The 23,882-nt window shown below is 41.8% G+C and overlaps 30 non-coding genes across 30 annotated transcripts; all 30 read left to right on the plus strand.

The window, feature by feature from the left end:
• The first annotated feature begins 966 nt into the window (after positions 1 to 966).
• Positions 967 to 1,048, plus strand: trnas-cga (transfer RNA serine (anticodon CGA)). The gene has a single exon. It is a non-coding gene; the product is annotated as a tRNA-Ser (tRNA).
• A 213-nt stretch (positions 1,049 to 1,261) lies between these two features.
• On the plus strand, positions 1,262 to 1,343 carry trnas-uga (transfer RNA serine (anticodon UGA)). The gene has a single exon. It is a non-coding gene; the product is annotated as a tRNA-Ser (tRNA).
• A 1,124-nt stretch (positions 1,344 to 2,467) lies between these two features.
• Positions 2,468 to 2,549, plus strand: trnas-cga (transfer RNA serine (anticodon CGA)). Its single transcript has one exon. It is a non-coding gene; the product is annotated as a tRNA-Ser (tRNA).
• A 213-nt stretch (positions 2,550 to 2,762) lies between these two features.
• Positions 2,763 to 2,844, plus strand: trnas-uga (transfer RNA serine (anticodon UGA)). Its single transcript has one exon. It is a non-coding gene; the product is annotated as a tRNA-Ser (tRNA).
• Positions 2,845 to 3,968: 1,124 nt separating this feature from the next.
• trnas-cga (transfer RNA serine (anticodon CGA)) lies at positions 3,969 to 4,050 on the plus strand. The gene has a single exon. It is a non-coding gene; the product is annotated as a tRNA-Ser (tRNA).
• A 213-nt stretch (positions 4,051 to 4,263) lies between these two features.
• Positions 4,264 to 4,345, plus strand: trnas-uga (transfer RNA serine (anticodon UGA)). The gene has a single exon. It is a non-coding gene; the product is annotated as a tRNA-Ser (tRNA).
• Positions 4,346 to 5,469: 1,124 nt separating this feature from the next.
• Positions 5,470 to 5,551, plus strand: trnas-cga (transfer RNA serine (anticodon CGA)). The gene has a single exon. It is a non-coding gene; the product is annotated as a tRNA-Ser (tRNA).
• Positions 5,552 to 5,764: 213 nt separating this feature from the next.
• Positions 5,765 to 5,846, plus strand: trnas-uga (transfer RNA serine (anticodon UGA)). Its single transcript has one exon. It is a non-coding gene; the product is annotated as a tRNA-Ser (tRNA).
• Positions 5,847 to 6,971: 1,125 nt separating this feature from the next.
• On the plus strand, positions 6,972 to 7,053 carry trnas-cga (transfer RNA serine (anticodon CGA)). Its single transcript has one exon. It is a non-coding gene; the product is annotated as a tRNA-Ser (tRNA).
• A 213-nt stretch (positions 7,054 to 7,266) lies between these two features.
• Positions 7,267 to 7,348, plus strand: trnas-uga (transfer RNA serine (anticodon UGA)). The gene has a single exon. It is a non-coding gene; the product is annotated as a tRNA-Ser (tRNA).
• Positions 7,349 to 8,472: 1,124 nt separating this feature from the next.
• Positions 8,473 to 8,554, plus strand: trnas-cga (transfer RNA serine (anticodon CGA)). Its single transcript has one exon. It is a non-coding gene; the product is annotated as a tRNA-Ser (tRNA).
• A 213-nt stretch (positions 8,555 to 8,767) lies between these two features.
• On the plus strand, positions 8,768 to 8,849 carry trnas-uga (transfer RNA serine (anticodon UGA)). The gene has a single exon. It is a non-coding gene; the product is annotated as a tRNA-Ser (tRNA).
• Positions 8,850 to 9,974: 1,125 nt separating this feature from the next.
• trnas-cga (transfer RNA serine (anticodon CGA)) lies at positions 9,975 to 10,056 on the plus strand. The gene has a single exon. It is a non-coding gene; the product is annotated as a tRNA-Ser (tRNA).
• Positions 10,057 to 10,269: 213 nt separating this feature from the next.
• Positions 10,270 to 10,351, plus strand: trnas-uga (transfer RNA serine (anticodon UGA)). The gene has a single exon. It is a non-coding gene; the product is annotated as a tRNA-Ser (tRNA).
• Positions 10,352 to 11,476: 1,125 nt separating this feature from the next.
• trnas-cga (transfer RNA serine (anticodon CGA)) lies at positions 11,477 to 11,558 on the plus strand. The gene has a single exon. It is a non-coding gene; the product is annotated as a tRNA-Ser (tRNA).
• Positions 11,559 to 11,771: 213 nt separating this feature from the next.
• Positions 11,772 to 11,853, plus strand: trnas-uga (transfer RNA serine (anticodon UGA)). Its single transcript has one exon. It is a non-coding gene; the product is annotated as a tRNA-Ser (tRNA).
• A 2,270-nt stretch (positions 11,854 to 14,123) lies between these two features.
• Positions 14,124 to 14,205, plus strand: trnas-cga (transfer RNA serine (anticodon CGA)). Its single transcript has one exon. It is a non-coding gene; the product is annotated as a tRNA-Ser (tRNA).
• Positions 14,206 to 14,418: 213 nt separating this feature from the next.
• Positions 14,419 to 14,500, plus strand: trnas-uga (transfer RNA serine (anticodon UGA)). Its single transcript has one exon. It is a non-coding gene; the product is annotated as a tRNA-Ser (tRNA).
• A 1,124-nt stretch (positions 14,501 to 15,624) lies between these two features.
• On the plus strand, positions 15,625 to 15,706 carry trnas-cga (transfer RNA serine (anticodon CGA)). The gene has a single exon. It is a non-coding gene; the product is annotated as a tRNA-Ser (tRNA).
• Positions 15,707 to 15,919: 213 nt separating this feature from the next.
• On the plus strand, positions 15,920 to 16,001 carry trnas-uga (transfer RNA serine (anticodon UGA)). The gene has a single exon. It is a non-coding gene; the product is annotated as a tRNA-Ser (tRNA).
• A 1,124-nt stretch (positions 16,002 to 17,125) lies between these two features.
• On the plus strand, positions 17,126 to 17,207 carry trnas-cga (transfer RNA serine (anticodon CGA)). The gene has a single exon. It is a non-coding gene; the product is annotated as a tRNA-Ser (tRNA).
• A 217-nt stretch (positions 17,208 to 17,424) lies between these two features.
• trnas-uga (transfer RNA serine (anticodon UGA)) lies at positions 17,425 to 17,506 on the plus strand. The gene has a single exon. It is a non-coding gene; the product is annotated as a tRNA-Ser (tRNA).
• Positions 17,507 to 18,630: 1,124 nt separating this feature from the next.
• trnas-cga (transfer RNA serine (anticodon CGA)) lies at positions 18,631 to 18,712 on the plus strand. Its single transcript has one exon. It is a non-coding gene; the product is annotated as a tRNA-Ser (tRNA).
• A 213-nt stretch (positions 18,713 to 18,925) lies between these two features.
• On the plus strand, positions 18,926 to 19,007 carry trnas-uga (transfer RNA serine (anticodon UGA)). Its single transcript has one exon. It is a non-coding gene; the product is annotated as a tRNA-Ser (tRNA).
• Positions 19,008 to 20,131: 1,124 nt separating this feature from the next.
• On the plus strand, positions 20,132 to 20,213 carry trnas-cga (transfer RNA serine (anticodon CGA)). Its single transcript has one exon. It is a non-coding gene; the product is annotated as a tRNA-Ser (tRNA).
• A 213-nt stretch (positions 20,214 to 20,426) lies between these two features.
• trnas-uga (transfer RNA serine (anticodon UGA)) lies at positions 20,427 to 20,508 on the plus strand. The gene has a single exon. It is a non-coding gene; the product is annotated as a tRNA-Ser (tRNA).
• Positions 20,509 to 21,632: 1,124 nt separating this feature from the next.
• Positions 21,633 to 21,714, plus strand: trnas-cga (transfer RNA serine (anticodon CGA)). Its single transcript has one exon. It is a non-coding gene; the product is annotated as a tRNA-Ser (tRNA).
• Positions 21,715 to 21,931: 217 nt separating this feature from the next.
• trnas-uga (transfer RNA serine (anticodon UGA)) lies at positions 21,932 to 22,013 on the plus strand. The gene has a single exon. It is a non-coding gene; the product is annotated as a tRNA-Ser (tRNA).
• Positions 22,014 to 23,137: 1,124 nt separating this feature from the next.
• On the plus strand, positions 23,138 to 23,219 carry trnas-cga (transfer RNA serine (anticodon CGA)). The gene has a single exon. It is a non-coding gene; the product is annotated as a tRNA-Ser (tRNA).
• A 213-nt stretch (positions 23,220 to 23,432) lies between these two features.
• trnas-uga (transfer RNA serine (anticodon UGA)) lies at positions 23,433 to 23,514 on the plus strand. The gene has a single exon. It is a non-coding gene; the product is annotated as a tRNA-Ser (tRNA).
• The last annotated feature ends 368 nt before the right edge of the window (positions 23,515 to 23,882 follow it).

Raw genomic sequence — 23,882 nt, forward strand, 5'->3', positions numbered from 1 at the left:
TAGATTTACGATGGAAATACTGAGAGCCAGGTGGTTAAGTCCTCAGACTTGAAACCCAATTGGGTCTCCCTGCTCTTTTTTAAATCTTATTCTCAGTGAATAGTCCACTTGTACTTTCTCTGGACATAGTTTTTTGATTTGCACATTAAACTTCCAAACTTCACAGCTTTGGAAAGGACCGAGGTTACTTGGCGCAAAAAGATCAATATGTCGTGCCATCAAGTTGACCATTTTACACCAATGATGTCTGTTTCCAAATCCCAATCCATTTACTTGCATTCCAACAGCTCCAATGGCCGAGTTCTTTAGACGTTGGACCTGAATTTCAATGGGGTCTCCCCACCCATGTTCTTACCTTGCTCGAAGCGTATAGTCCACTTCTGCTTTCTCCTCATCACTTTCCTTAGATTCCTACTGCTGCGATGGCCAAGTGGTTTAAGCATTGGAAATGAAATCCAATGTGTGTTCCCTGTACTGTTTTCAACTGTGCGATGGTAAAGTTGACTTTTAATAATTGGAACTATCTCCTCTGAATTTAAATTGTACTTCCTTTATGGGCTCGTCCAACGATTGAAGTGCTCAGAAAATAGCTTATTTTACTTTGCTTGAAAAATATTTAAATTAGGCAGTTGAATTTGGATACTTTTGTCCTTGTGTGATAATCCTCAGCAAGCTTTGATTGCCGAGTGGTTAAAGCGTTGTACTCGAAAGCCAATGGGTTCTCCCAGCGCAGGTTTGAACCCTGCGCGCAGCTCTTTGACGATCCAGTCGTTATTTGTAACATGTCATTGGGCACTTGATATGGATAATGCGTGGACATGTCCTTTGATTCAAGTGCTCAGAATTAATCTTCCATAATAAACATTTCAAGTAGGCTCTTCAGTAGCGATAATCTGGTCTTTTTAGAGGAAAAAGTGGTCAGAACGAGATAGCGGACTGGTTAAGGCATTGCAGGTAACAGAAGTAGCTGTGATGGCCGAGAGGTTAAGGTGTTGGACTCGAAATCCAATGGGGTCTCCCCGCGCAGGTTCGAACCCTGCTCACAGCGCTTTGACTAACCAGTCTTTATTTGCAACATGTCATTGGGGACTTGATATGGATAATGTCCTTAAACGGTGTACTTGTCCTTTGAATCAAGTGCTCAGAATATATCTGCCTTGACAAACAGTTCAATTAGGCTCTTCAGTAGATAGTCTTTAAAGAAGTGAAATGGACAGAATAAGATAGCCGACTGGTTAAGGCCTGGTTTTTAACATAGCAAGCTGCGATGGCCGAGTGGTTAAGGCGTTGGACTTGAAATCCAATGGGGTCTCCCCGCGCAGGTTCGAACCCTGCTCACAGCGCTATGGCAAACCAGTCTTTTTTTTAACATATACTTGGTGACTTGATATGGATAATGTCCTTAATACATGGAATTGTCCAATGATTCAGGTGCTCAGAATATATCTGCCTTGACAAACAGTTCAAATAGGCTCTTCAGTACAGATACTGTTGTTTGTGTTAGATTTACGATGGAAATACTGAGAGCCAGGTGGTTAAGTCCTCAGACTTGAAACCCAATTGGGTCTCCCTGCTCTTTTTTAAATCTTATTCTCAGTGAATAGTCCACTTGTACTTTCTCTGGACATAGTTTTTTGATTTGCACATTAAACTTCCAAAATTCACAGCTTTGGAAAGGACCGAGGTTACTTGGCGCAAAAAGATCAATATGTCGTGCCATCAAGTTGACCATTTTACACCAATGATGTCTGTTTCCAAATCCCAATCCATTTACTTGCATTCCAACAGCTCCAATGGCCGAGTTCTTTAGACGTTGGACCTGAATTTCAATGGGGTCTCCCCACCCATGTTCTTACCTTGCTCGAAGCGTATAGTCCACTTCTGCTTTCTCCTCATCACTTTCCTTAGATTCCTACTGCTGCGATGGCCAAGTGGTTTAAGCATTGGAAATGAAATCCAATGTGTGCTCCCTGTACTGTTTTCAACTGTGCGATGGTAAAGTTGACTTTTAATAATTGGAACTATCTCCTCTGAATTTAAATTGTACTTCCTTTATGGGCTCGTCCAACGATTGAAGTGCTCAGAAAATAGCTTATTTTACTTTGCTTGAAAAATATTTAAATTAGGCAGTTGAATTTGGATACTTTTGTCCTTGTGTGATAATCCTCAGCAAGCTTTGAATGCCGAGTGGTTAAAGCGTTTGACTCGAAAGCCAATGGGTTCTCCCAGCGAAGGTTTGAACCCTGCGCGCAGCTCTTTGACGATCCAGTCGTTATTTGTAACATGTCATTTGGCACTTGATATGGATAATGCGTGGACATGTCCTTTGATTCAAGTGCTCAGAATTAATCTTCCATAATAAACATTTCAAGTAGGCTCTTCAGTAGCGATAATCTGGTATTTTTAGAGGAAAAAATGGTCAGAACGAGATAGCGGACTGGTTAAGGCGTTGTAGGTAACAGAAGTAGCTGTGATGGCCGATAGGTTAAGGCGTTGGACTCGAAATCCAATCGGGTCTTCCCGCGCAGGTTCGAACCCTCCTCACAGCGCTTTGACTAACCAGTCTTTATTTGCAACATGTCATTGGGGACTTGATATGGATAATGTCCTTAAACGGTGTACTTGTCCTTTGAATCAAGTGCTCAGAATATATCTGCCTTGACAAACAGTTCAATTAGGCTCTTCAGTAGATAGTCTTTACAGAAGTGAAATGGACAGAATAAGATAGCCGACTGGTTAAGGCCTGGTTTTTAACATAGCAAGCTGCGATGGCCGATTGGTTAAGGCGTTGGACTTGAAATCCAATGGGGTCTCCCCGCGCAGGTTCGAACCCTGCTCACAGCGCTATGGCAAACCAGTCTTTTTTTTAACATATACTTGGTGACTTGATATGGATAATGTCCTTAATACATGGAATTGTCCAATGATTCAGGTGCTCAGAATATATCTGCCTTGACAAACAGTTCAAATAGGCTCTTCAGTACAGATACTGTTGTTTGTGTTAGATTTACGATGGAAATACTGAGAGCCAGGTGGTTAAGTCCTCAGACTTGAAACCCAATTGGGTCTCCCTGCTCTTTTTTAAATCTTATTCTCAGTGAATAGTCCACTTGTACTTTCTCTGGACATAGTTTTTTGATTTGCACATTAAACTTCCAAAATTCACAGCTTTGGAAAGGACCGAGGTTACTTGGCGCAAAAAGATCAATATGTCGTGCCATCAAGTTGACCATTTTACACCAATGATGTCTGTTTCCAAATCCCAATCCATTTACTTGCATTCCAACAGCTCCAATGGCCGAGTTCTTTAGACGTTGGACCTGAATTTCAATGGGGTCTCCCCACCCATGTTCTTACCTTGCTCGAAGCGTATAGTCCACTTCTGCTTTCTCCTCATCACTTTCCTTAGATTCCTACTGCTGCGATGGCCAAGTGGTTTAAGCATTGGAAATGAAATCCAATGTGTGCTCCCTGTACTGTTTTCAACTGTGCGATGGTAAAGTTGACTTTTAATAATTGGAACTATCTCCTCTGAATTTAAATTGTACTTCCTTTATGGGCTCGTCCAACGATTGAAGTGCTCAGAAAATAGCTTATTTTACTTTGCTTGAAAAATATTTAAATTAGGCAGTTGAATTTGGATACTTTTGTCCTTGTGTGATAATCCTCAGCAAGCTTTGAATGCCGAGTGGTTAAAGCGTTTGACTCGAAAGCCAATGGGTTCTCCCAGCGAAGGTTTGAACCCTGCGCGCAGCTCTTTGACGATCCAGTCGTTATTTGTAACATGTCATTTGGCACTTGATATGGATAATGCGTGGACATGTCCTTTGATTCAAGTGCTCAGAATTAATCTTCCATAATAAACATTTCAAGTAGGCTCTTCAGTAGCGATAATCTGGTATTTTTAGAGGAAAAAATGGTCAGAACGAGATAGCGGACTGGTTAAGGCGTTGTAGGTAACAGAAGTAGCTGTGATGGCCGATAGGTTAAGGCGTTGGACTCGAAATCCAATCGGGTCTCCCCGCGCAGGTTCGAACCCTCCTCACAGCGCTTTGACTAACCAGTCTTTATTTGCAACATGTCATTGGGGACTTGATATGGATAATGTCCTTAAACGGTGTACTTGTCCTTTGAATCAAGTGCTCAGAATATATCTGCCTTGACAAACAGTTCAATTAGGCTCTTCAGTAGATAGTCTTTACAGAAGTGAAATGGACAGAATAAGATAGCCGACTGGTTAAGGCCTGGTTTTTAACATAGCAAGCTGCGATGGCCGATTGGGTAAGGCGTTGGACTTGAAATCCAATGGGGTCTCCCCGCGCAGTTTCGAACCCTGCTCACAGCGCTATGGCAAACCAGTCTTTTTTTTAACATATACTTGGTGACTTGATATGGATAATGTCCTTAATACATGGAATTGTCCAATGATTCAGGTGCTCAGAATATATCTGCCTTGACAAACAGTTCAAATAGGCTCTTCAGTACAGATACTGTTGTTTGTGTTAGATTTACGATGGAAATACTGAGAGCCAGGTGGTTAAGTCCTCAGACTTGAAACCCAATTGGGTCTCCCTGCTCTTTTTTAAATCTTATTCTCAGTGAATAGTCCACTTGTACTTTCTCTGGACATAGTTTTTTGATTTGCACATTAAACTTCCAAAATTCACAGCTTTGGAAAGGACCGAGGTTACTTGGCGCAAAAAGATCAATATGTCGTGCCATCAAGTTGACCATTTTACACCAATGATGTCTGTTTCCAAATCCCAATCCATTTACTTGCATTCCAACAGCTCCAATGGCCGAGTTCTTTAGACGTTGGACCTGAATTTCAATGGGGTCTCCCCACCCATGTTCTTACCTTGCTCGAAGCGTATAGTCCACTTCTGCTTTCTCCTCATCACTTTCCTTAGATTCCTACTGCTGCGATGGCCAAGTGGTTTAAGCATTGGAAATGAAATCCAATGTGTGCTCCCTGTACTGTTTTCAACTGTGCGATGGTAAAGTTGACTTTTAATAATTGGAACTATCTCCTCTGAATTTAAATTGTACTTCCTTTATGGGCTCGTCCAACGATTGAAGTGCTCAGAAAATAGCTTATTTTACTTTGCTTGAAAAATATTTAAATTAGGCAGTTGAATTTGGATACTTTTGTCCTTGTGTGATAATCCTCAGCAAGCTTTGAATGCCGAGTGGTTAAAGCGTTTGACTCGAAAGCCAATGGGTTCTCCCAGCGAAGGTTTGAACCCTGCGCGCAGCTCTTTGACGATCCAGTCGTTATTTGTAACATGTCATTTGGCACTTGATATGGATAATGCGTGGACATGTCCTTTGATTCAAGTGCTCAGAATTAATCTTCCATAATAAACATTTCAAGTAGGCTCTTCAGTAGCGATAATCTGGTCTTTTTAGAGGAAAAAATGGTCAGAACGAGATAGCGGACTGGTTAAGGCGTTGTAGGTAACAGAAGTAGCTGTGATGGCCGATAGGTTAAGGCGTTGGACTCGAAATCCAATGGGGTCTCCCCGCGCAGGTTCGAACCCTCCTCACAGCGCTCTGACCAACCAGTCTTTATTTGCAACATGTCATTGGGGACTTGATATGGATAATGTCCTTAAACGGTGTACTTGTCCTTTGAATCAAGTGCTCAGAATATATCTGCCTTGACAAACAGTTCAATTAGGCTCTTCAGTAGGTAGTCTTTACAGAAGTGAAATGGACAGAATAAGATAGCCGACTGGTTAAGGCCTGGTTTTTAACATAGCAAGCTGGGATGGCCGATTGGTTAAGGCGTTGGACTTGAAATCCAATGGGGTCTCCCCGCGCAGGTTCGAACCCTGCTCACAGCGCTATGGCAAACCAGTCTTTTTTTTTAACATATACTTGGTGACTTGATATGGATAATGTCCTTAATACATGGAATTGTCCAATGATTCAGGTGCTCAGAATATATCTGCCTTGACAAACAGTTCAAATAGGCTCTTCAGTACAGATACTGTTGTTTGTGTTAGATTTACGATGGAAATACTGAGAGCCAGGTGGTTAAGTCCTCAGACTTGAAACCCAATTGGGTCTCCCTGCTCTTTTTTAAATCTTATTCTCAGTGAATAGTCCACTTGTACTTTCTCTGGACATAGTTTTTTGATTTGCACATTAAACTTCCAAACTTCACAGCTTTGGAAAGGACCGAGGTTACTTGGCGCAAAAAGATCAATATGTCGTGCCATCAAGTTGACCATTTTACACCAATGATGTCTGTTTCCAAATCCCAATCCATTTACTTGCATTCCAACAGCTCCAATGGCCGAGTTCTTTAGACGTTGGACCTGAATTTCAATGGGGTCTCCCCACCCATGTTCTTACCTTGCTCGAAGCGTATAGTCCACTTCTGCTTTCTCCTCATCACTTTCCTTAGATTCCTACTGCTGCGATGGCCAAGTGGTTTAAGCATTGGAAATGAAATCCAATGTGTGCTCCCTGTACTGTTTTCAACTGTGCGATGGTAAAGTTGACTTTTAATAATTGGAACTATCTCCTCTGAATTTAAATTGTACTTCCTTTATGGGCTCGTCCAACGATTGAAGTGCTCAGAAAATAGCTTATTTTACTTTGCTTGAAAAATATTTAAATTAGGCAGTTGAATTTGGATACTTTTGTCCTTGTGTGATAATCCTCAGCAAGCTTTGATTGCCGAGTGGTTAAAGCGTTGTACTCGAAAGCCAATGGGTTCTCCCAGCGCAGGTTTGAACCCTGCGCGCAGCTCTTTGACGATCCAGTCGTTATTTGTAACATGTCATTGGGCACTTGATATGGATAATGCGTGGACATGTCCTTTGATTCAAGTGCTCAGAATTAATCTTCCATAATAAACATTTCAAGTAGGCTCTTCAGTAGCGATAATCTGGTCTTTTTAGAGGAAAAAGTGGTCAGAACGAGATAGCGGACTGGTTAAGGCGTTGTAGGTAACAGAAGTAGCTGTGATGGCCGAGAGGTTAAGGTGTTGGACTCGAAATCCAATGGGGTCTCCCCGCGCAGGTTCGAACCCTGCTCACAGCGCTTTGACTAACCAGTCTTTATTTGCAACATGTCATTGGGGACTTGATATGGATAATGTCCTTAAACGGTGTACTTGTCCTTTGAATCAAGTGCTCAGAATATATCTGCCTTGACAAACAGTTCAATTAGGCTCTTCAGTAGATATTCTTTACAGAAGTGAAATGGATAGAATAAGATAGCCGACTGGTTAAGGCCTGGTTTTTAACATAGCAAGCTGCGATGGCCGAGTGGTTAAGGCGTTGGACTTGAAATCCAATGGGGTCTCCCCGCGCAGGTTCGAACCCTGCTCACAGCGCTATGGCAAACCAGCCTTTTTTTTAACATATACTTGGTGACTTGATATGGATAATGTCCTTAATACATGGAATTGTCCAATGATTCAGGTGCTCAGAATATATCTGCCTTGACAAACAGTTCAAATATGCTCTTCAGTACAGATACTGTTGTTTGTGTTAGATTTACGATGGAAATACTGAGAGCCAGGTGGTTAAGTCCTCAGACTTGAAACCCAATTGGGTCTCCCTGCTCTTTTTTAAATCTTATTCTCAGTGAATAGTCCACTTGTACTTTCTCTGGACATAGTTTTTTGATTTGCACATTAAACTTCCAAACTTCACAGCTTTGGAAAGGACCGAGGTTACTTGGCGCAAAAAGATCAATATGTCGTGCCATCAAGTTGACCATTTTACACCAATGATGTCTGTTTCCAAATCCCAATCCATTTACTTGCATTCCAACAGCTCCAATGGCCGAGTTCTTTAGACGTTGGACCTGAATTTCAATGGGGTCTCCCCACCCATGTTCTTACCTTGCTCGAAGCGTATAGTCCACTTCTGCTTTCTCCTCATCATTTTCCTTAGATTCCTACTGCTGCGATGGCCAAGTGGTTTAAGCATTGGAAATGAAATCCAATGTGTGCTCCCTGTACTGTTTTCAACTGTGCGATGGTAAAGTTGACTTTTAATAATTGGAACTATCTCCTCTGAATTTAAATTGTACTTCCTTTATGGGCTCGTCCAACGATTGAAGTGCTCAGAAAATAGCTTATTTTACTTTGCTTGAATTTTTTTTAAATTAGGCAGTTGAATTTGGATACTTTTGTCCTTGTGTGATAATCCTCAGCAAGCTTTGAATGCCGAGTGGTTAAAGCGTTTGACTCGAAAGCCAATGGGTTCTCCCAGCGAAGGTTTGAACCCTGCGCGCAGCTCTTTGACGATCCAGTCGTTATTTGTAACATGTCATTTGGCACTTGATATGGATAATGCGTGGACATGTCCTTTGATTCAAGTGCTCAGAATTAATCTTCCATAATAAACATTTCAAGTAGGCTCTTCAGTAGCGATAATCTGGTCTTTTTAGAGGAAAAAGTGGTCAGAACGAGATAGCGGACTGGTTAAGGCGTTGTAGGTAACAGAAGTAGCTGTGATGGCCGAGAGGTTAAGGTGTTGGACTCGAAATCCAATGGGGTCTCCCCGCGCAGGTTCGAACCCTGCTCACAGCGCTTTGACTAACCAGTCTTTATTTGCAACATGTCATTGGGGACTTGATATGGATAATGTCCTTAAACGGTGTACTTGTCCTTTGAATCAAGTGCTCAGAATATATCTGCCTTGACAAACAGTTCAATTAGGCTCTTCAGTAGATATTCTTTACAGAAGTGAAATGGATAGAATAAGATAGCCGACTGGTTAAGGCCTGGTTTTTAACATAGCAAGCTGCGATGGCCGAGTGGTTAAGGCGTTGGACTTGAAATCCAATGGGGTCTCCCCGCGCAGGTTCGAACCCTGCTCACAGCGCTATGGCAAACCAGCCTTTTTTTTAACATATACTTGGTGACTTGATATGGATAATGTCCTTAATACATGGAATTGTCCAATGATTCAGGTGCTCAGAATATATCTGCCTTGACAAACAGTTCAAATAGGCTCTTCAGTACAGATACTGTTGTTTGTGTTAGATTTACGATGGAAATACTGAGAGCCAGGTGGTTAAGTCCTCAGACTTGAAACCCAATTGGGTCTCCCTGCTCTTTTTTAAATCTTATTCTCAGTGAATAGTCCACTTGTACTTTCTCTGGACATAGTTTTTTGATTTGCACATTAAACTTCCAAACTTCACAGCTTTGGAAAGGACCGAGGTTACTTGGCGCAAAAAGATCAATATGTCGTGCCATCAAGTTGACCATTTTACACCAATGATGTCTGTTTCCAAATCCCAATCCATTTACTTGCATTCCAACAGCTCCAATGGCCGAGTTCTTTAGACGTTGGACCTGAATTTCAATGGGGTCTCCCCACCCATGTTCTTACCTTGCTCGAAGCGTATAGTCCACTTCTGCTTTCTCCTCATCACTTTCCTTAGATTCCTACTGCTGCGATGGCCAAGTGGTTTAAGCATTGGAAATGAAATCCAATGTGTGCTCCCTGTACTGTTTTCAACTGTGCGATGGTAAAGTTGACTTCTAATAATTGGAACTATCTCCTCTGAATTTAAATTGTACTTCCTTTATGGGCTCGTCCAACGATTGAAGTGCTCAGAAAATAGCTTATTTTACTTTGCTTGAAAAATATTTAAATTAGGCAGTTGAATTTGGATACTTTTGTCCTTGTGTGATAATCCTCAGCAAGCTTTGATTGCCGAGTGGTTAAAGCGTTGTACTCGAAAGCCAATGGGTTCTACCCAGCGCAGGTTTGAACCCTGCGCGCAGCTCTTTGACGATCCAGTCGTTATTTGTAACATGTCATTGGGCACTTGATATGGATAATGCGTGGACATGTCCTTTGATTCAAGTGCTCAGAATTAATCTTCCATAATAAACATTTCAAGTAGGCTCTTCAGTAGCGATAATCTGGTCTTTTTAGAGGAAAAAGTGGTCAGAACGAGATAGCGGACTGGTTAAGGCGTTGTAGGTAACAGAAGTAGCTGTGATGGCCGAGAGGTTAAGGTGTTGGACTCGAAATCCAATGGGGTCTCCCCGCGCAGGTTCGAACCCTGCTCACAGCGCTTTGACTAACCAGTCTTTATTTGCAACATGTCATTGGGGACTTGATATGGATAATGTCCTTAAACGGTGTACTTGTCCTTTGAATCAAGTGCTCAGAATATATCTGCCTTGACAAACAGTTCAATTAGGCTCTTCAGTAGATATTCTTTACACAAGTGAAATGGATAGAATAAGATAGCCGACTGGTTAAGGCCTGGTTTTTAACATAGCAAGCTGCGATGGCCGAGTGGTTAAGGCGTTGGACTTGAAATCCAATGGGGTCTCCCCGCGCCGGTTCGAACCCTGCTCACAGCGCTATGGCAAACCAGCCTTTTTTTTAACATATACTTGGTGACTTGATATGGATAATGTCCTTAATACATGGAATTGTCCAATGATTCAGGTGCTCAGAATATATCTGCCTTGACAAACAGTTCAAATAGGCTCTTCAGTACAGATACTGTTGTTTGTGTTAGATTTACGATGGAAATACTGAGAGCCAGGTGGTTAAGTCCTCAGACTTGAAACCCAATTGGGTCTCCCTGCTCTTTTTTAAATCTTATTCTCAGTGAATAGTCCACTTGTACTTTCTCTGGACATAGTTTTTTGATTTGCACATTAAACTTCCAAACTTCACAGCTTTGGAAAGGACCGAGGTTACTTGGCGCAAAAAGATCAATATGTCGTGCCATCAAGTTGACCATTTTACACCAATGATGTCTGTTTCCAAATCCCAATCCATTTACTTGCATTCCAACAGCTCCAATGGCCGAGTTCTTTAGACGTTGGACCTGAATTTCAATGGGGTCTCCCCACCCATGTTCTTACCTTGCTCGAAGCGTATAGTCCACTTCTGCTTTCTCCTCATCACTTTCCTTAGATTCCTACTGCTGCGATGGCCAAGTGGTTTAAGCATTGGAAATGAAATCCAATGTGTGCTCCCTGTACTGTTTTCAACTGTGCGATGGTAAAGTTGACTTCTAATAATTGGAACTATCTCCTCTGAATTTAAATTGTACTTCCTTTATGGGCTCGTCCAACGATTGAAGTGCTCAGAAAATAGCTTATTTTACTTTGCTTGAAAAATATTTAAATTAGGCAGTTGAATTTGGATACTTTTGTCCTTGTGTGATAATCCTCAGCAAGCTTTGATTGCCGAGTGGTTAAAGCGTTGTACTCGAAAGCCAATGGGTTCTACCCAGCGCAGGTTTGAACCCTGCGCGCAGCTCTTTGACGATCCAGTCGTTATTTGTAACATGTCATTGGGCACTTGATATGGATAATGCGTGGACATGTCCTTTGATTCAAGTGCTCAGAATTAATCTTCCATAATAAACATTTCAAGTAGGCTCTTCAGTAGCGATAATCTGGTCTTTTTAGAGGAAAAAGTGGTCAGAACGAGATAGCGGACTGGTTAAGGCGTTGTAGGTAACAGAAGTAGCTGTGATGGCCGAGAGGTTAAGGTGTTGGACTCGAAATCCAATGGGGTCTCCCCGCGCAGGTTCGAACCCTGCTCACAGCGCTTTGACTAACCAGTCTTTATTTGCAACATGTCATTGGGGACTTGATATGGATAATGTCCTTAAACGGTGTACTTGTCCTTTGAATCAAGTGCTCAGAATATATCTGCCTTGACAAACAGTTCAATTAGGCTCTTCAGTAGATATTCTTTACACAAGTGAAATGGATAGAATAAGATAGCCGACTGGTTAAGGCCTGGTTTTTAACATAGCAAGCTGCGATGGCCGAGTGGTTAAGGCGTTGGACTTGAAATCCAATGGGGTCTCCCCGCGCAGGTTCGAACCCTGCTCACAGCGCTATGGCAAACCAGCCTTTTTTTTAACATATACTTGGTGACTTGATATGGATAATGTCCTTAATACATGGAATTGTCCAATGATTCAGGTGCTCAGAATATATCTGCCTTGACAAACAGTTCAAATAGGCTCTTCAGTACAGATACTGTTGTTTGTGTTAGATTTACGATGGAAATACTGAGAGCCAGGTGGTTAAGTCCTCAGACTTGAAACCCAATTGGGTCTCCCTGCTCTTTTTTAAATCTTATTCTCAGTGAATAGTCCACTTGTACTTTCTCTGGACATAGTTTTTTGATTTGCACATTAAACTTCCAAACTTCACAGCTTTGGAAAGGACCGAGGTTACTTGGCGCAAAAAGATCAATATGTCGTGCCATCAAGTTGACCATTTTACACCAATGATGTCTGTTTCCAAATCCCAATCCATTTACTTGCATTCCAACAGCTCCAATGGCCGAGTTCTTTAGACGTTGGACCTGAATTTCAATGGGGTCTCCCCACCCATGTTCTTACCTTGCTCGAAGCGTATAGTCCACTTCTGCTTTCTCCTCATCACTTTCCTTAGATTTCTACTGCTGCGATGGCCAAGTGGTTTAAGCATTGGAAATGAAATCCAATGTGTGCTCCCTGTACTGTTTTCAACTGTGCGATGGTAAAGTTGACTTTTAATAATTGGAACTATCTCCTCTGAATTTAAATTGTACTTCCTTTATGGGCTCGTCCAACGATTGAAGTGCTCAGAAAATAGCTTATTTTACTTTGCTTGAAAAATATTTAAATTAGGCAGTTGAATTTGGATACTTTTGTCCTTGTGTGATAATCCTCAGCAAGCTTTGATTGCCGAGTGGTTAAAGCGTTGTACTCGAAAGCCAATGGGTTCTCCCAGCGCAGGTTTGAACCCTGCGCGCAGCTCTTTGACGATCCAGTCGTTATTTGTAACATGTCATTGGGCACTTGATATGGATAATGCGTGGACATGTCCTTTGATTCAAGTGCTCAGAATTAATCTTCCATAATAAACATTTCAAGTAGGCTCTTCAGTAGCGATAATCTGGTCTTTTTAGAGGAAAAAGTGGTCAGAACGAGATAGCGGACTGGTTAAGGCGTTGTAGGTAACAGAAGTAGGTTCGAACCCTGCTCACAGCGCTATGGCAAACCAGCCTTTTTTTTAACATATACTTGGTGACTTGATATGGATAATGTCCTTAATACATGGAATTGTCCAATGATTCAGGTGCTCAGAATATATCTGCCTTGACAAACAGTTCAAATAGGCTCTTCAGTACAGATACTGTTGTTTGTGTTAGATTTACGATGGAAATACTGAGAGCCAGGTGGTTAAGTCCTCAGACTTGAAACCCAATTGGGTCTCCCTGCTCTTTTTTAAATCTTATTCTCAGTGAATAGTCCACTTGTACTTTCTCTGGACATAGTTTTTTGATTTGCACATTAAACTTCCAAACTTCACAGCTTTGGAAAGGACCGAGGTTACTTGGCGCAAAAAGATCAATATGTCGTGCCATCAAGTTGACCATTTTACACCAATGATGTCTGTTTCCAAATCCCAATCCATTTACTTGCATTCCAACAGCTCCAATGGCCGAGTTCTTTAGACGTTGGACCTGAATTTCAATGGGGTCTCCCCACCCATGTTCTTACCTTGCTCGAAGCGTATAGTCCACTTCTGCTTTCTCCTCATCACTTTCCTTAGATTCCTACTGCTGCGATGGCCAAGTGGTTTAAGCATTGGAAATGAAATCCAATGTGTGCTCCCTGTACTGTTTTCAACTGTGCGATGGTAATGTTTACTTTTAATAATTGGAACTATCTCCTCTGAATTTAAATTGTACTTCCTTTATGGGCTCGTCCAACGATTGAAGTGCTCAGAAAATAGCTTATTTTACTTTGCTTGAAAAATATTTAAATTAGGCAGTTGAATTTGGATACTTTTGTCCTTGTGTGATAATCCTCAGCAAGCTTTGATTGCCGAGTGGTTAAAGCGTTGTACTCGAAAGCCAATGGGTTCTCCCAGCGCAGGTTTGAACCCTGCGCGCAGCTCTTTGACGATCCAGTCGTTATTTGTAACATGTCATTGGGCACTTGATATGGATAATGCGTGGACATGTCCTTTGATTCAAGTGCTCAGAATTAATCTTCCATAATAAACATTTCAAGTAGGCTCTTCAGTAGCGATAATCTGGTCTTTTTAGAGGAAAAAGTGGTCAGAACGAGATAGCGGACTGGTTAAGGCGTTGTAGGTAACAGAAGTAGCTGTGATGGCCGAGAGGTTAAGGTGTTGGACTCGAAATCCAATGGGGTCTCCCCGCGCAGGTTCGAACCCTGCTCACAGCGCTTTGACTAACCAGTCTTTATTTGCAACATGTCATTGGGGACTTGATTTGGATAATGTCCTTAAATGGTGTACTTGTCCTTTGAATCAAGTGCTCAGAATATATCTGCCTTGACAAACAGTTCAATTAGGCTCTTCAGTAGATATTCTTTACAGAAGTGAAATGGATAGAATAAGATAGCCGACTGGTTAAGGCCTGGTTTTTAACATAGCAAGCTGCGATGGCCGAGTGGTTAAGGCGTTGGACTTGAAATCCAATGGGGTCTCCCCGCGCAGGTTCGAACCCTGCTCACAGCGCTATGGCAAACCAGCCTTTTTTTTAACATATACTTGGTGACTTGATATGGATAATGTCCTTAATACATGGAATTGTCCAATGATTCAGGTGCTCAGAATATATCTGCCTTGACAAACAGTTCAAATAGGCTCTTCAGTACAGATACTGTTGTTTGTGTTAGATTTACGATGGAAATACTGAGAGCCAGGTGGTTAAGTCCTCAGACTTGAAACCCAATTGGGTCTCCCTGCTCTTTTTTAAATCTTATTCTCAGTGAATAGTCCACTTGTACTTTCTCTGGACATAGTTTTTTGATTTGCACATTAAACTTCCAAACTTCACAGCTTTGGAAAGGACCGAGGTTACTTGGCGCAAAAAGATCAATATGTCGTGCCATCAAGTTGACCATTTTACACCAATGATGTCTGTTTCCAAATCCCAATCCATTTACTTGCATTCCAACAGCTCCAATGGCCGAGTTCTTTAGACGTTGGACCTGAATTTCAATGGGGTCTCCCCACCCATGTTCTTACCTTGCTCGAAGCGTATAGTCCACTTCTGCTTTCTCCTCATCACTTTCCTTAGATTCCTACTGCTGCGATGGCCAAGTGGTTTAAGCATTGGAAATGAAATCCAATGTGTGCTCCCTGTACTGTTTTCAACTGTGCGATGGTAAAGTTTACTTTTAATAATTGGAACTATCTCCTCTGAATTTAAATTGTACTTCCTTTATGGGCTCGTCCAACGATTGAAGTGCTCAGAAAATAGCTTATTTTACTTTGCTTGAAAAATATTTAAATTAGGCAGTTGAATTTGGATACTTTTGTCCTTGTGTGATAATCCTCAGCAAGCTTTGATTGCCGAGTGGTTAAAGCGTTGTAGTCGAAAGCCAATGGGTTCTCCCAGCGCAGGTTTGAACCCTGCGCGCAGCTCTTTGACGATCCAGTCGTTATTTGTAACATGTCATTGGGCACTTGATATGGATAATGCGTGGACATGTCCTTTGATTCAAGTGCTCAGAATTAATCTTCCATAATAAACATTTCAAGTAGGCTCTTCAGTAGCGATAATCTGGTCTTTTTAGAGGAAAAAGTGGTCAGAACGAGATAGCGGACTGGTTAAGGCGTTGTAGGTAACAGAAGTAGCTGTGATGGCCGAGAGGTTAAGGTGTTGGACTCGAAATCCAATGGGGTCTCCCCGCGCAGGTTCGAACCCTGCTCACAGCGCTTTGACTAACCAGTCTTTATTTGCAACATGTCATTGGGGACTTGATATGGATAATGTCCTTAAACGGTGTACTTGTCCTTTGAATCAAGTGCTCAGAATATATCTGCCTTGACAAACAGTTCAATTAGGCTCTTCAGTAGATATTCTTTACAGAAGTGAAATGGATAGAATAAGATAGCCGACTGGTTAAGGCCTGTTTTTTAACATAGCAAGCTGCGATGGCCGAGTGGTTAAGGCGTTGGACTTGAAATCCAATGGGGTCTCCCCGCGCAGGTTCGAACCCTGCTCACAGCGCTATGGCAAACCAGTCTTTTTTTTAACATATACTTGGTGACTTGATATGGATAATGTCCTTAATACATGGAATTGTCCAATGATTCAGGTGCTCAGAATATATCTGCCTTGACAAACAGTTCAAATAGGCTCTTCAGTACAGATACTGTTGTTTGTGTTAGATTTACGATGGAAATACTGAGAGCCAGGTGGTTAAGTCCTCAGACTTGAAACCCAATTGGGTCTCCCTGCTCTTTTTTAAATCTTATTCTCAGTGAATAGTCCACTTGTACTTTCTCTGGACATAGTTTTTTGATTTGCACATTAAACTTCCAAACTTCACAGCTTTGGAAAGGACCGAGGTTACTTGGCGCAAAAAGATCAATATGTCGTGCCATCAAGTTGACCATTTTACACCAATGATGTCTGTTTCCAAATCCCAATCCATTTACTTGCATTCCAACAGCTCCAATGGCCGAGTTCTTTAGACGTTGGACCTGAATTTCAATGGGGTCTCCCCACCCATGTTCTTACCTTGCTCGAAGCGTATAGTCCACTTCTGCTTTCTCCTCATCACTTTCCTTAGATTCCTACTGCTGCGATGGCCAAGTGGTTTAAGCATTGGAAATGAAATCCAATGTGTGCTCCCTGTACTGTTTTCAACTGTGCGATGGTAAAGTTGACTTTTAATAATTGGAACTATCTCCTCTGAATTTAAATTGTACTTCCTTTATGGGCTCGTCCAACGATTGAAGTGCTCAGAAAATAGCTTATTTTACTTTGCTTGAAAAATATTTAAATTAGGCAGTTGAATTTGGATACTTTTGTCCTTGTGTGATAATCCTCAGCAAGCTTTGATTGCCGAGTGGTTAAAGCGTTGTACTCGAAAGCCAATGGGTTCTCCCAGCGCAGGTTTGAACCCTGCGCGCAGCTCTTTGACGATCCAGTCGTTATTTGTAACATGTCATTGGGCACTTGATATGGATAATGCGTGGACATGTCCTTTGATTCAAGTGCTCAGAATTAATCTTCCATAATAAACATTTCAAGTAGGCTCTTCAGTAGCGATAATCTGGTCTTTTTAGAGGAAAAAGTGGTCAGAACGAGATAGCGGACTGGTTAAGGCGTTGTAGGTAACAAAAGTAGCTGTGATGGCCGAGAGGTTAAGGTGTTGTACTCGAAATCCAATGGGGTCGCCCCGCGCAGGTTCGAACCCTGCTCACTGCGCTTTGACTAACCAGTCTTTATTTGCAACATGTCATTGGGGACTTGATATGGATAATGTCCTTAAACGGTGTACTTGTCCTTTGAATCAAGTGCTCAGAATATATCTGCCTTGACAAACAGTTCAATTAGGCTCTTCAGTAGATATTCTTTACAGAATTGAAATGGATAGAGTAAGATAGCCGACTGGTTAATTAAGGCCTGGTTTTTAACATAGCAAGCTGCGATGGCTGAGTGGTTAAGGCGTTGGACTTGAAATCCAATGGGGTCTCCCCGCGCAGGTTCCAACCCTGCTCACAGCGCTATGGCAAACCAGCCTTTTTTTTAACATATACTTGGTGACTTGATATGGATAATGTCCTTAATACATGGAATTGTCCAATGATTCAGGTGCTCAGAATATATCTGCCTTGACAAACAGTTCAAATAGGCTCTTCAGTACAGATACTGTTGTTTGTGTTAGATTTACGATGGAAATACTGAGAGCCAGGTGGTTAAGTCCTCAGACTTGAAACCCAATTGGGTCTCCCTGCTCTTTTTTAAATCTTATTCTCAGTGAATAGTCCACTTGTACTTTCTCTGGACATAGTTTTTTGATTTGCACATTAAACTTCCAAACTTCACAGCTTTGGAAAGGACCGAGGTTACTTGGCGCAAAAAGATCAATATGTCGTGCCATCAAGTTGACCATTTTACACCAATGATGTCTGTTTCCAAATCCCAATCCATTTACTTGCATTCCAACAGCTCCAATGGCCGAGTTCTTTAGACGTTGGACCTGAATTTCAATGGGGTCTCCCCACCCATGTTCTTACCTTGCTCGAAGCGTATAGTCCACTTCTGCTTTCTCCTCATCACTTTCCTTAGATTCCTACTGCTGCGATGGCCAAGTGGTTTAAGCATTGGAAATGAAATCCAATGTGTGCTCCCTGTACTGTTTTCAACTGTGCGATGGTAAAGTTGACTTTTAATAATTGGAACTATCTCCTCTGAATTTAAATTGTACTTCCTTTATGGGCTCGTCCAACGATTGAAGTGCTCAGAAAATAGCTTATTTTACTTTGCTTGAAAAATATTTAAATTAGGCAGTTGAATTTGGATACTTTTGTCCTTGTGTGATAATCCTCAGCAAGCTTTGATTGCCGAGTGGTTAAAGCGTTGTACTCAAAAGCCAATGGGTTCTCCCAGCGCAGGTTTGAACCCTGCGCGCAGCTCTTTGACGATCCAGTCGTTATTTGTAACATGTCATTGGGCACTTGATATGGATAATGTGTGGACATGTCCTTTGATTCAAGTGCTCAGAATTAATCTTCCATAATAAACATTTCAAGTAGGCTCTTCAGTAGCGATAATCTGGTCTTTTTAGAGGAAAAAGTGGTCAGAACGAGATAGCGGACTGGTTAAGGCGTTGTAGGTAACAGAAGTAGCTGTGATGGCCGAGAGGTTAAGGTGTTGGACTCGAAATCCAATGGGGTCTCCCCGCGCAGGTTCGAACCCTGCTCACAGCGCTTTGACTAACCAGTCTTTATTTGCAACATGTCATTGGGGACTTGATATGGATAATGTCCTTAAACGGTGTACTTGTCCTTTGAATCAAGTGCTCAGAATATATCTGCCTAGACAAACAGTTCAATTAGGCTCTTCAGTAGATATTCTTTACAGAAGTGAAATGGATAGAATAAGATAGCCGACTGGTTAAGGCCTGGTTTTTAACATAGCAAGCTGCGATGGCCGAGTGGTTAAGGCGTTGGACTTGAAATCCAATGGGGTCTCCCCGCGCAGGTTCGAACCCTGCTCACAGCGCTATGGCAAACCAGCCTTTTTTTTAACATATACTTGGTGACTTGATATGGATAATGTCCTTAATACATGGAATTGTCCAATGATTCAGGTGCTCAGAATATATCTGCCTTGACAAACAGTTCAAATAGGCTCTTCAGTACAGATACTGTTGTTTGTGTTAGATTTACGATGGAAATACTGAGAGCCAGGTGGTTAAGTCCTCAGACTTGAAACCCAATTGGGTCTCCCTGCTCTTTTTTAAATCTTATTCTCAGTGAATAGTCCACTTGTACTTTCTCTGGACATAGTTTTTTGATTTGCACATTAAACTTCCAAACTTCACAGCTTTGGAAAGGACCGAGGTTACTTGGCGCAAAAAGATCAATATGTCGTGCCATCAAGTTGACCATTTTACACCAATGATGTCTGTTTCCAAATCCCAATCCATTTACTTGCATTCCAACAGCTCCAATGGCCGAGTTCTTTAGACGTTGGACCTGAATTTCAATGGGGTCTCCCCACCCATGTTCTTACCTTGCTCGAAGCGTATAGTCCACTTCTGCTTTCTCCTCATCACTTTCCTTAGATTCCTACTGCTGCGATGGCCAAGTGGTTTAAGCATTGGAAATGAAATCCAATGTGTGCTCCCTGTACTGTTTTCAACTGTGCGATGGTAAAGTTGACTTTTAATAATTGGAACTATCTCCTCTGAATTTAAATTGTACTTCCTTTATGGGCTCGTCCAACGATTGAAGTGCTCAGAAAATAGCTTATTTTACTTTGCTTGAAAAATATTTAAATTAGGCAGTTGAATTTGGATACTTTTGTCCTTGTGTGATAATCCTCAGCAAGCTTTGATTGCCGAGTGGTTAAAGCGTTGTAGTCGAAAGCCAATGGGTTCTCCCAGCGCAGGTTTGAACCCTGCGCGCAGCTCTTTGACGATCCAGTCGTTATTTGTAACATGTCATTGGGCACTTGATATGGATAATGCGTGGACATGTCCTTTGATTCAAGTGCTCAGAATTAATCTTCCATAATAAACATTTCAAGTAGGCTCTTCAGTAGCGATAATCTGGTCTTTTTAGAGGAAAAAGTGGTCAGAACGAGATAGCGGACTGGTTAAGGCGTTGTAGGTAACAGAAGTAGCTGTGATGGCCGAGAGGTTAAGGTGTTGGACTCGAAATCCAATGGGGTCTCCCCGCGCAGGTTCGAACCCTGCTCACAGCGCTTTGACTAACCAGTCTTTATTTGCAACATGTCATTGGGGACTTGATATGGATAATGTCCTTAAACGGTGTACTTGTCCTTTGAATCAAGTGCTCAGAATATATCTGCCTTGACAAACAGTTCAATTAGGCTCTTCAGTAGATATTCTTTACAGAAGTGAAATGGATAGAATAAGATAGCCGACTGGTTAAGGCCTGTTTTTTAACATAGCAAGCTGCGATGGCCGAGTGGTTAAGGCGTTGGACTTGAAATCCAATGGGGTCTCCCCGCGCAGGTTCGAACCCTGCTCACAGCGCTATGGCAAACCAGTCTTTTTTTTAACATATACTTGGTGACTTGATATGGATAATGTCCTTAATACATGGAATTGTCCAATGATTCAGGTGCTCAGAATATATCTGCCTTGACAAACAGTTCAAATAGGCTCTTCAGTACAGATACTGTTGTTTGTGTTAGATTTACGATAGAAATACTGAGAGCCAGGTGGTTAAGTCCTCAGACTTGAAACCCAATTGGGTCTCCCTGCTCTTTTTTAAATCTTATTCTCAGTGAATAGTCCACTTGTACTTTCTCTGGACATAGTTTTTTGATTTGCACATTAAACTTCCAAACTTCACAGCTTTGGAAAGGACCGAGGTTACTTGGCGCAAAAAGATCAATATGTCGTGCCATCAAGTTGACCATTTTACACCAATGATGTCTGTTTCCAAATCCCAATCCATTTACTTGCATTCCAACAGCTCCAATGGCCGAGTTCTTTAGACGTTGGACCTGAATTTCAATGGGGTCTCCCCACCCATGTTCTTACCTTGCTCGAAGCGTATAGTCCACTTCTGCTTTCTCCTCATCACTTTCCTTAGATTCCTACTGCTGCGATGGCCAAGTGGTTTAAGCATTGGAAATGAAATCCAATGTGTGCTCCCTGTACTGTTTTCAACTGTGCGATGGTAAAGTTGACTTTTAATAATTGGAACTATCTCCTCTGAATTTAAATTGTACTTCCTTTATGGGCTCGTCCAACGATTGAAGTGCTCAGAAAATAGCTTATTTTACTTTGCTTGAAAAATATTTAAATTAGGCAGTTGAATTTGGATACTTTTGTCCTTGTGTGATAATCCTCAGCAAGCTTTGATTGCCGAGTGGTTAAAGCGTTGTACTCGAAAGCCAATGGGTTCTCCCAGCGCAGGTTTGAACCCTGCGCGCAGCTCTTTGACGATCCAGTCGTTATTTGTAACATGTCATTGGGCACTTGATATGGATAATGCGTGGACATGTCCTTTGATTCAAGTGCTCAGAATTAATCTTCCATAATAAACATTTCAAGTAGGCTCTTCAGTAGCGATAATCTGGTCTTTTTAGAGGAAAAAGTGGTCAGAACGAGATAGCGGACTGGTTAAGGCGTTGTAGGTAACAAAAGTAGCTGTGATGGCCGAGAGGTTAAGGTGTTGTACTCGAAATCCAATGGGGTCGCCCCGCGCAGGTTCGAACCCTGCTCACTGCGCTTTGACTAACCAGTCTTTATTTGCAACATGTCATTGGGGACTTGATATGGATAATGTCCTTAAACGGTGTACTTGTCCTTTGAATCAAGTGCTCAGAATATATCTGCCTTGACAAACAGTTCAATTAGGCTCTTCAGTAGATATTCTTTACAGAAGTGAAATGGATAGAGTAAGATAGCCGACTGGTTAATTAAGGCCTGGTTTTTAACATAGCAAGCTGCGATGGCTGAGTGGTTAAGGCGTTGGACTTGAAATCCAATGGGGTCTCCCCGCGCAGGTTCCAACCCTGCTCACAGCGCTATGGCAAACCAGCCATTTTTTTAACATATACTTGGTGACTTGATATGGATAATGTCCTTAATACATGGAATTGTCCAATGATTCAGGTGCTCAGAATATATCTGCCTTGACAAACAGTTCAAATAGGCTCTTCAGTACAGATACTGTTGTTTGTGTTAGATTTACGATGGAAATACTGAGAGCCAGGTGGTTAAGTCCTCAGACTTGAAACCCAATTGGGTCTCCCTGCTCTTTTTTAAATCTTATTCTCAGTGAATAGTCCACTTGTACTTTCTCTGGACATAGTTTTTTGATTTGCACATTAAACTTCCAAACTTCACAGCTTTGGAAAGGACCGAGGTTACTTGGCGCAAAAAGATCAATATGTCGTGCCATCAAGTTGACCATTTTACACCAATGATGTCTGTTTCCAAATCCCAATCCATTTACTTGCATTCCAACAGCTCCAATGGCCGAGTTCTTTAGACGTTGGACCTGAATTTCAATGGGGTCTCCCCACCCATGTTCTTACCTTGCTCGAAGCGTATAGTCCACTTCTGCTTTCTCCTCATCACTTTCCTTAGATTCCTACTGCTGCGATGGCCAAGTGGTTTAAGCATTGGAAATGAAATCCAATGTGTGCTCCCTGTACTGTTTTCAACTGTGCGATGGTAAAGTTGACTTTTAATAATTGGAACTATCTCCTCTGAATTTAAATTGTACTTCCTTTATGGGCTCGTCCAACGATTGAAGTGCTCAGAAAATAGCTTATTTTACTTTGCTTGAAAAATATTTAAATTAGGCAGTTGAATTTGGATACTTTTGTCCTTGTGTGATAATCCTCAGCAAGCTTTGATTGCCGAGTGGTTAAAGCGTTGTACTCAAAAGCCAATGGGTTCTCCCAGCGCAGGTTTGAACCCTGCGCGCAGCTCTTTGACGATCCAGTCGTTATTTGTAACATGTCATTGGGCACTTGATATGGATAATGCGTGGACATGTCCTTTGATTCAAGTGCTCAGAATTAATCTTCCATAATAAACATTTCAAGTAGGCTCTTCAGTAGCGATAATCTGGTCTTTTTAGAGGAAAAAGTGGTCAGAACGAGATAGCGGACTGGTTAAGGCGTTGTAGGTAACAGAAGTAGCTGTGATGGCCGAGAGGTTAAGGTGTTGGACTCGAAATCCAATGGGGTCTCCCCGCGCAGGTTCGAACCCTGCTCACAGCGCTTTGACTAACCAGTCTTTATTTGCAACATGTCATTGGGGACTTGATATGGATAATGTCCTTAAACGGTGTACTTGTCCTTTGAATCAAGTGCTCAGAATATATCTGCCTAGACAAACAGTTCAATTAGGCTCTTCAGTAGATATTCTTTACAGAAGTGAAATGGATAGAATAAGATAGCCGACTGGTTAAGGCCTGGTTTTTAACATAGCAAGCTGCGATGGCCGAGTGGTTAAGGCGTTGGACTTGAAATCCAATGGGGTCTCCCCGCGCAGGTTCGAACCCTGCTCACAGCGCTATGGCAAACCAGCCATTTTTTTAACATATACTTGGTGACTTGATATGGATAATGTCCTTAATACATGGAATTGTCCAATGATTCAGGTGCTCAGAATATATCTGCCTTGACAAACAGTTCAAATAGGCTCTTCAGTACAGATACTGTTGTTTGTGTTAGATTTACGATGGAAATACTGAGAGCCAGGTGGTTAAGTCCTCAGACTTGAAACCCAATTGGGTCTCCCTGCTCTTTTTTAAATCTTATTCTCAGTGAATAGTCCACTTGTACTTTCTCTGGACATAGTTTTTTGATTTGCACATTAAACTTCCAAACTTCACAGCTTTGGAAAGGACCGAGGTTACTTGGCGCAAAAAGATCAATATG

Source organism: Salvelinus alpinus, chromosome 23 (assembly GCF_045679555.1).
Source record: "Salvelinus alpinus chromosome 23, SLU_Salpinus.1, whole genome shotgun sequence".
Classification (NCBI taxonomy): domain Eukaryota; kingdom Metazoa; phylum Chordata; class Actinopteri; order Salmoniformes; family Salmonidae; genus Salvelinus; species Salvelinus alpinus.